Source organism: Pteropus vampyrus, unplaced genomic scaffold, assembly GCF_000151845.1.
Source record: "Pteropus vampyrus isolate Shadow unplaced genomic scaffold, Pvam_2.0 Scaffold7, whole genome shotgun sequence".
NCBI lineage: Eukaryota > Metazoa > Chordata > Mammalia > Chiroptera > Pteropodidae > Pteropus > Pteropus vampyrus.
The window spans coordinates 12,471,601-12,481,362 of NW_011888788.1; the positions used below are offsets into that span (position 1 = coordinate 12,471,601).

Here is a 9,762-nt window from a genome sequence, read left to right on the forward strand (position 1 = left end):
AAATTTTAAAAAGCCCAAACAAAAAGCTTCCCCTTCCAACAGTTCAGGTTTATCCCAGGCTTTTCTCATTTTACAGTGGAAGATACTCCAAGCTGCCTATGGTCAGAACTGCCTGAAAGCTCATATCCCTTTAGGAAGAAAGAAGAATCTCTAGTTTATATTCAAAGCTTCCTGGTAATTCCCATCCACCCATCATTTTCAGATTTATCATGCAGGACCTACATTCAAACAAGACAGTTCTTAAATTCCTCTACTTCCCGGTATGAACACGACTCAGTTATGAAAAACTTGTAATGCAGCCTTTCGGGTGTATTTTATTAAAAGGTAAGATTATGCTTGAAGCAAAGGTTAGGCAAACATTTGCTTAACGCCTTAGAACTCAACAGTCAGGGAACATTTTCTCTTAAGTTTGGAAACTGAATAAAATGGCTACTGAGTGAAGAAAGGTTTTTACTTAAAGGTCAACACCAAAATATACTGGGAAAGGTGAAAACAGTTTGAAATAGGATTTTTTTTTTTTTAAGGGAGACTAGCTCTAAGTGAAGATTTGTTTCTTCTTTCGAAGTTTCAAAAGTTCGTATGTCAGTTTTTGTAACACCATTATTCTCAGATGTGTAATGTGTAATGGAAGGAGTGCAGCCTCAGAGTTAAATGGGAGGAAAGCGACCGAGTATTTGGAGGGGCCAACCTCTCCCTTCCCAGCACAATGCAATAAAATGCCCTGTTCCTTCATGGCACCTGTTCCCCCAGGCATCCTGTATTTCTGATTGCCAGGCCTAGGATCTGATTTCCAAAAGGAACAGGTGGATCAGGGAATAGAGTAGCCATTTGTGAACCTGCTATGGGCCAGAAACTCTGCATTTCACAGGTGCAAATCACACAGAGAATTTCTGCCAGAGGAAGGAACTGCAGAGTTTAGCAGGTTGCTGGGGATTACACTCAGGTTTGACAAGCTCCTCGACTTTCCTATAGCCTCACATATGGGAGGTTGTCAATACTAGGAGCAGGCTCTAAGCATGCGTACCTCTTCCATGACCAAATAAATGAAGAGGCGGCAATGCCTTTGGTTCTTTCTCAAGCCTTTGGCTATGCTCTCCCATATGAACTCCTGGCACCTTTTCTCATCCCATCTGGTGTAATCCATCCCTCTCAGAAACCTGTTTAGATTTGTTACACAGTATGAAAATAACATTCTGATATACCTGATTTAACAGATAGTTATTTCTTACTGAGATTTATGGCAGGTCGTTAACTCCTCCAAGACTTTTTGGTACTAGTTACATTTTTGAAATACTGCTTTACCAGTTGGTAAACAGTTATTTCCCTGAAGCCCCTCTAAAGTCCCTTCACTGCCACCCCTGCCTCATGAGCCCATCTCCTGGGATTGTCAGGGCCTCCAAAAGCTAAGGGTTAATGCCTAGAACAGCATCTGTCCTCAGGACTCTGCTGCTCAATTCTGACAGGCTGGTGCCCACACTCTCTGTTGTACTGGCCTGGCGAACTCAGGTCTCCACATTTCCCTTCTTCCTGGGATCTGGCGCAATTCCTCACTGCTGCGGTCACTCTCTGATGGCTCAAACATATGTCATGTATTTGTCCAGCTTTTTTTTTATTGTTCTTGGTGAGAAGGTTGTATAATAAGCTAATCTCTTACTACTAGAAGTGAAACCATCTGTGGATAGTTTATGTGAGACTGATGAATCACTACTTGTTAAACTACTGATGGTTCAGTTATTTGCAGCTCAATGAATTTCTAACTGATAAGTTTGCTATTGCGAGGACCATGCCATGTGAGTGATCTGTGCTCAGTTATCTGTGTAAGGGTTCAGGCATGTGGTGTAAGGAGAAGGAGGCTGAGCAGACTGCGTTGAACAGAGTTGAGAACCATAAGAAGTAGAATCTTGGGAGAAGTAAGTTCTTCAGGGTAATCAGAGAAGAATAATTTGGATTTCTTCATTTTGGAAAAAAAGGAAAGAAATCTATAAAGTGTACTAACAAGATGAAAAGGTTATTAGAGAGAAAACTTTGGAAACTGCTGAGTGGTAATATTTCTAACCCAAGTTAATAACTTGCTGGAAACCCAAGAGGAAGGCATTTCATCTTAGCTTTGCCATTAAGCACAAAGCCGAAACTTTCGGTATATGATTTATAACTCTCAGAGCTCTGCAGATTTCATTAAAAAGTACTAAATAAAGGCTGACACTACTCAAGATGTCACAGAGCCTGGGATATCAGAGGTAAGAGGCTTTTTCCAAGGTCAGACTCTAGGCAGCAGGGAACCCATGGAAGTGGGTAGATTAAAGGAGAAAAATAATCAACACATGCACACACACACTCACAATATGGGTAGTTGGTAGAAATAATCTATATAAATCTCATGTCCCCTGTGGCAGTTTGAATTTTCCAGAGATAACTCCATCAACATGTCTCATCTCTCAGGCTCTTCTTACAATGGGCACAGAGGGGTGTGTATGTGTGTGTGTGTGTGGGGGGGGGGTTGTATCTTTATTCTTTCTCTTTGCCTCTGGGTGGGCCTGTGACAACAGTGAAGTGATGCCATGTGACTTACAAGGATAAATCATAAAGGGCAATACAGCTTTCTCTGGCTTTCTTGGAATTCTTGACCTGGGAATCCTGCCACCAGCCTCATAGAAAGGCCCCTGCAGGTATTCTGCCCACAGACCTAACCGACAACTAGTACTGACCACTTGTCATCAATATCACAAGCCATGGCCATGTGAATGAGTGAGGCTTCAGAAAGTTCTAGCCCCTAGCTGCCCCAGGGGATGCCACATGGGACCGTCCCCACCAAGCACTTCTCACACTGTGGGTTCCCAAGCAAAAGAAGTGTTGTTACAAGCCATTACGTTTAAGAGTGATTTGTTATGCAGCAATAACTAGCCCTCCTCCCTTATTGCTGAGAGTTGCTCAGATGTCATTCACGACAAAGAACATACCTGAAGAGACAGAGTCTATCAAATGCATTAGCTGGTCCAAGCTCTGGATGTTAAGAGAGCCCCAATCTGGCATGATACCTTTCCTTGTGGAGATGTTGACAGAAATATCGAGTGCCATTCTGGTCCCAACCTACCTTCCTTCCTTCCTTCCTTCCTTAATGCATACAGCACCTGGTCTTCCTAGCTGGTTTCCCATCCAAGTACTAACCAGGCCCAAACCTGCTTAGCTTCCGAGATCAGATGGGATCAGTCACATTCAGGGTGGCATGGTCGTAGACTAGCCCCAACCTTTAAATCATACTGGTTTTAGTTTCCATGTTGATGGTTTTATTAAAAAAGAACTAGAAAAAAGTCAAGGAATATTTGACAGAGATCACCAGTTGATTCCCCAAATCTTTCTCCTCCTTCTTTTAGTAGCAAGTTCCTGAATTTTAGCAGTACGTAGACCACTCAGAACAAGGATGCCTGTTGTAGGTGTTTGTGAGGCCTCATGCTACTCCTCGGTGGTCCATCTAATTTCACTGTAGCCCTAGAGACAGGTCCATGCACTGTTCCTTTGTTCTGCATCAAGTGTACATGTTGTCTTTCTGTTCTTCCTTCTCTAAGGCTGCAGAAAGACAGGTATATGTATGACCCAGGCATGCAGGAGCATCTGCTCTGGGTACAGCCCTTGGTCAATGAGGGGTGGAAGTTGGTGGATAAATTCCACAACCTCTCATCTTCAGATGGAATAATTCTGAGCTGTGTTCTACAATGTGTCTGAGCGAGCCCTTGTAGGACCAAATCCCAGTTGCCCGGAACAGTACGCTGCTCATTAAAGCTCCTTTCACGAGCTTTTCTCTTTACCTTGTCCACTTCCCCTACTCATCCACTTCTATCTTTTGGGATTGCCTCCCAAATAGACTGTTTGTGCCCAAGTCCTTATCTCAGTGTCTGTTTTTGAAGGAACCTAAGCTAAGACAATTACATTTTCCAGAATCCCTTGCAAAACAAAACCACGATCTGCCTGGCCTGCACACTTACTACTTAAACTTTGATTTCTCTTTTGTTTCGCTTGGTCAACAATGCTAGAGTGTGACCTGTTGTCTGAACTTTCTTAGCATAGCAATTACAACTGTGACACTAGAGCCCTTAGAGCCAGACTTCTCTGTTGTACTGGTCTGGTGGAACAGCTGATTCTGGCTCTGCCATTTAACAGCCGTCTGACCTTGGAAAGACCGCTTAACCTTGCTGTGTCTGTTTTCTTATCTATGAGAAAAAGATGATGATGATGATGATAGTATTCTTACTATGGGTGTTCAATGAGAAAATATAAGTAAAGTGGTGAGAAAAGTACCTGATAGATAACATTAAATCACAAAAGTACAATTTTATGTATTCTTAATAAAATATCTAACTACTTTTCAATGAATAAAGAATGGGTTGATTGGCATTCCTGCTCCCAAATACACAAAAGCATGAATGAATCAAATATCAAGGTATGTGCTCCCTCTCTGTAATCAAACCAGGAGAGTGCCCAAACTGCAGCTGGGCTAATAGTGCCCAGAAGACAATAGTTTACTGTTGTGAAGCAAACTTCATGAAGACTAACCTCATACAATTCCTGCAGAAATGGGCACAGGTGGAGGTCCCAAGGTTAGGAAGGAGGAGCAAGTGCTGATGGTGCTAGGTAGTACCTAAGAGACTCATGAAATTGGTCATGTGATCAGGAACCTCTTGCTTGGCCCTGCTTGCCATAATGTTTGTGTAGTTTGTAATGTCTGTGTGATATGAGCAGAGGTAACTAACACAGAAAATAAAGGAAGTTTCTTTGTTATCTTCCGTGGGGTGCTCACACCCTGTCCATGGGTACAGAGACACACCAAGTCAGATTGATTTCAAAGATGCTTATTTTGTCTCTGCATTAAATCCATCGAGAATATCAGCTTAGGATTCTCTGAAAAAGAAATTGTCATTGGACAGATCTCATTTTGGAAAGAGGACTGGAAAAGAAAACTTTCTTAAAAGGTGGAAGATATTTTGAAAGTGCGGCAGACAAAGCTGCAAGTGATGAATCAAGACTTAGTAGCAAAAGCTGATTAATGTACACACTCCAGACTTTTTCACTCAGAAATTTCTTCACATAGTGGCTTCTTTTCAACAGGAGCTGGAAAACTACTTGGGCTAATGGGATCTTATTGTTTTCATTGTGTGAAAATAATCATGAATTCGTTTTTAATGGTTTGGATAATAACTAACAACAGAGTATCTACTAAGTGCTAGCACTGTCTTGCCTCATTAAATCTCAAATCGATTCTATGAGATGGGTGATTTTACAATTTTCATTGCACAGATAGTAATTTTGAGGCATAGAAGCTTAAATAACTTAATGACGTCACACAAGTAGGATTTGACCTCAGATAGTCAAGCTAGAAGCCCATTATCATAGCTGCTATTCTATAATAAGGCAATTGTGGATCAGAATGTGTTTCATTTTAAAGTCTTTTCATTATATTTTCTGAAAAATTTGAAATTCTGAATTTAAAATTTTTAAATTTGGTATTCCTAAGAGACACTTAATGATCTTCTTGTTTTCTCTTCTATGACATATTCATTTTTCTTTTCTCATTTTTATTTGAAATAAAATTCACAGAACCTAAAGTTCATCATTTTAATCATTGAAAAGTGTGCAGTTCCAGAGTTTGTGGTATGTTCACAATACTGTGCAACAATTACTACTATCTAATTCCAGAGTATATCACCCAAAAAGATACCCTGTGCCTATTAAGCATTACCTCCCATTCTATCATGTTCCTGGCCGTTGACTAACACAACCCGCTATTCTCCATGGATTTGCCTATTCCGGCCATTTTCTATAAATGGAATTAAATGATATGTGGCTCTTTTTTTTTGTCTGGAATTTTCATTTAGCATATTTTCTTGTAAATTTAGAGTCAGCTTGTTTATTTATACAAGAAAAAAAAACAGTCGAAATTTCGATGGGGATTAAATTGAATCTGTAGATCAGTTTTGAGAATATTGCCATCTTAAGAATTGTCTTCCAATCCATGACTATGAGTTTTTTTCCCATTTATGTAGGTCTTCTTTTATTTCTTAAATAATATTTTGTAGTTTTCAATGTAGAGGTCTTGCAATTGCTTGGTTAAATTTATTCCTAGTTATTTTAATTTTTTGTTGATTTAAAAAATTGTTGATTAAAATATAGCTGACATATAGTATTGTATTAGTTTCAGGTATGCATCACAGTTATTCAACATCTATATACCTAAAAAAGTGATCACAATGACAAGCCCAGCAATCATCTGGCAACATACAGCACTATCACATCATTGACTATATTCCTGATACTGTACACCACGTCCCCATGACTTATTTGTTTTATACATGGAAATTGGAACCTCTTATTCCTCTCCACCTTTTCCCTTTTGATTTTTCAATTAGACTTGACATTCAATGTTATTTTATATTAGTTTTGGGTGTATAGCATAGGGGTTAAGTTAGGCATTTATATAATGTAAGAAGAGATCACCTCAATTAGTCTAGTAGCTGCCTGGTGCCATATGTAGCTATTAAAATCCTATTGTTTATATTCCGTATGCTGTACTTCACATCTCCATGACTATTTTGTAAATATCCATTTATACTTCTCAATCCCTTCACCTTATTCAGCCAGCCCCTCTCCCAACCCTCCTCCCATCTGGCAATTACCAGTTTGTTCTCTGTATCTATGAGTCTATTTTGTTTTGTTTGTTGGTTTATTTTGTTCTTTAGATTCCACATATAAGTGAAATCATATAGTATTTGTCTTTCTCTGTCTGACTTATTTCACTTAGCATAATACTTAGCATAATATCCTTTAGGTGCATTCATTTTGTTGCAAATAGTAAGATTTTATTTTTATAGCTAAGTAATATTCATTGTATATATGTACCACTTCTTTATCCAGTCGCCGATTGAAAGTAGTGCTGTTGTGAACATAGGGGTGTCTATATCTTTCCAAATTAGAATTTTGGTTTTCTTCGGATAAATATCCATAAGTGCAATTGCTGGGTCATAAGATAGTTATATTTTTAGGTTTTTGAGGAACCTCCAAACTGTTTTCCCTGTTTTCCATAGTGGTCCTGTAACAATCTGCAATCTCACTAACAGTGCAGGAGGGTTCCTTTTTCTTCACAACCTCGCCAATACTTGTTGATTGTTGATTTATTGATGATGGCCATTCTGACAGCTGTGAGGTCATATCTCATTGTGGTTTTAATTTACATTACTCTGATGATTGGTGACATTGAACATCTTTTCAAATGTCTGTTGGCCATCTGTGTATCCTCTTTGGAGAGATGCCGATTCAGGTCCTCTGACCAATCTTTAGTTGGATTGTTTGTTTTATGGTGTTGAGTTGTATGAATTTTTAAAATAAATTTTGGATACATCATTGGAAAATATCTTCTTCCATTCAGTAGGTTGTGTTTTTATTTTGTTGATGGTTTTCTTTGCAGCACAAAAAATTTTTGTTTTTTCTATTGTTTCTATCTCCCGAGGCTGCATATCAGAAAAAAATATTTTAAGAGCAATGTCAGAATTTATTGCTTATGTTTTCTTCTAGGAGTTTTATGATTTCAGGTCTTACTTTTAAGTATTTAATCCATTTTGAGTTTATTTTTGTATGTGGTGTAAGAAGGTGATCAAGATTAAAAAAAATTTTTTTTTGCATGTATCTGTCCAGTTTTCCCAACACCATTTTTTGAATAGACTGTCTTTACCCCATTGTGTATTTTTGCCTTTTTTTCATGGATTAATTGGCCATATAGGTTTGGGTTTAGGTTTGGGTTTATTTCTGGGCTCTCTATTCTGTTCCACTGATTTATATGTCTGTTTTTCTGCCAGTACCATGTTGTTTTGATTATTATTGCTTCATAGTATAGTTTTGATATCAGGTACTGTAATGCCTCCAACTTTGTTCATTTTAAAGATTGCTGTGGCTATTTGGGGACTTTTGAGGTTCCACATAAATTTTAGGATTATTTGTTCCAGTTCTATGAAAAATGCCATTAGTATTTTGATAGGAATTACATTGAATCTATAGATTGCTTTGGGTAGTATGGACATTTTAACAATGTTAATTCTTCCTATTCACGGTATATGCTTCTATTTATTTGTATCTTCTTCAATTCCTTTCTTTAATGTCTTATAATTTTCCAAGTACAAATCTTTTACCTTTTTGGTTAAATTTATTCCTAGGTATTTTATTTTTTATTTTTCAATGCAATTGTAAATGAAATTATTTTCTTAATTTCTCTTTCAGATAATTCATTATTGTATGAAAATGCAACTGATTTCTGAATATTAGTTGTTCTGAATTCAGTTGTTATTATTGAATTCATTTATCAGTTCTAATAGTTTTTTGGTGGAAACTTTAGGGTTCTCTGTATATAATATCATGTTATCTGCATATAACAACAGTTTTACTTCTTTTCCAATTTGGATGCTTTTTATTTCTTTCTCTTGTCTGATTGCTGTGGCTAGAACTTACAATATTATATTGAATAAAAGTGGTGAAAGTGGACATCCTTGTCTCTTCCTGATTGTAAGGAAAATGCTTTTAACTTTTTCTCATTAAGTATGATGTTAGCTGTGGGTTTGTCCTACATGGCCTTTATCATGTTGAGGTGTGTTCCCTCTATTCCAACTTTGCTGAGAATTTTTACCACAAATGAATGCTGGATTTTGTCAAATGCTTTTTTCCTGTATCTACTGATATTATCATATGATTTTTATCTTTCATTTGTTTATGTTGTTTATCATGTTAATTGATTTGTGGATACTAAAACAATCTTGCACCCCAGGAATAAAACCAACTTGATCGGGGTGTATGATCTTTTTAATGTATTGGTTAATATGGTTTGCTAATATTTTGTTGAGGTTTCGCATCAATATTTATCAGGATAATTGGCCTACAATTTTCTTTTTTTTGCAGTCTTTGTCTGACTTTGGAATCAGGATAAAGGCAATGTTGATGTTCTGTCTGTAATATCTGTACATTAATGTTAAAATTCCCTACTATGACTATATTGCTGTCAATCTCTCTTCTTATGTTGGTTAATAAATATTTGCTTTATGTATTTAGGTGCTCCTATGTTGGGTGCATAAATATTTATAAGGGTTATATCTTCTTGCTGGATTGATCCCTTTATCATTATGTAATGCCTCTCTTTGACTCTTTTCATAACCTTTGTTTTAAAGTCTATTTTGTCTGATGTAAGTATTGATACCCTAGCATTTTTTGTTTTTGTTTGCATGAAATATCTTTTTCCATTCTTTTTCTTTCAGTATGTGCATCTTTCCATCCTAAGTTGGTCACTTATAGACAATGTATGTATGAGTCTTGTTTTCTTATTCATTCAGCTACCTTATATCTTTTGATTGGAGCATTTAATCTATATACATTTAAAGTAATTGATAGATGTGTAGTCATTGCTATTTTATTATTTGTATTCTTGATTTTTTTTTTCTTCTTAAAGAAGTCTCTTTAACATTTGTTGCAGTACTGGTTTGGAGGTGACGAATTCCTTTAGCTTTTTCCTGTCTGGGATGCTATTTATATCTCCTTCAATTTTAAATGATAGTTTTTCTGTGTAGAGTTGTCTTGGTTGTAGTTCCTTACTTTTCATCACTTTGAATATTTCATGACAATCTCTTCTGGCCTGCAAAGTTACTTTTGAGAATTTAGCTGACATTCTTATAGGGACTTCCTTGTAGGTAAACCAACTGCCTTTCTCTTGCTGCTTTTGAGATTCTTTCTTTTTCT

At 37.1% G+C, this 9,762-nt stretch overlaps 1 pseudogene; it reads right to left on the minus strand.

Annotated features, from left to right (window-relative positions):
• Nucleotides 1-3,116: 3,116 nt before the first annotated feature.
• LOC111746985 lies at nt 3,117-3,235 on the minus strand (annotated as a pseudogene).
• Nucleotides 3,236-9,762: the final 6,527 nt, after the last annotated feature.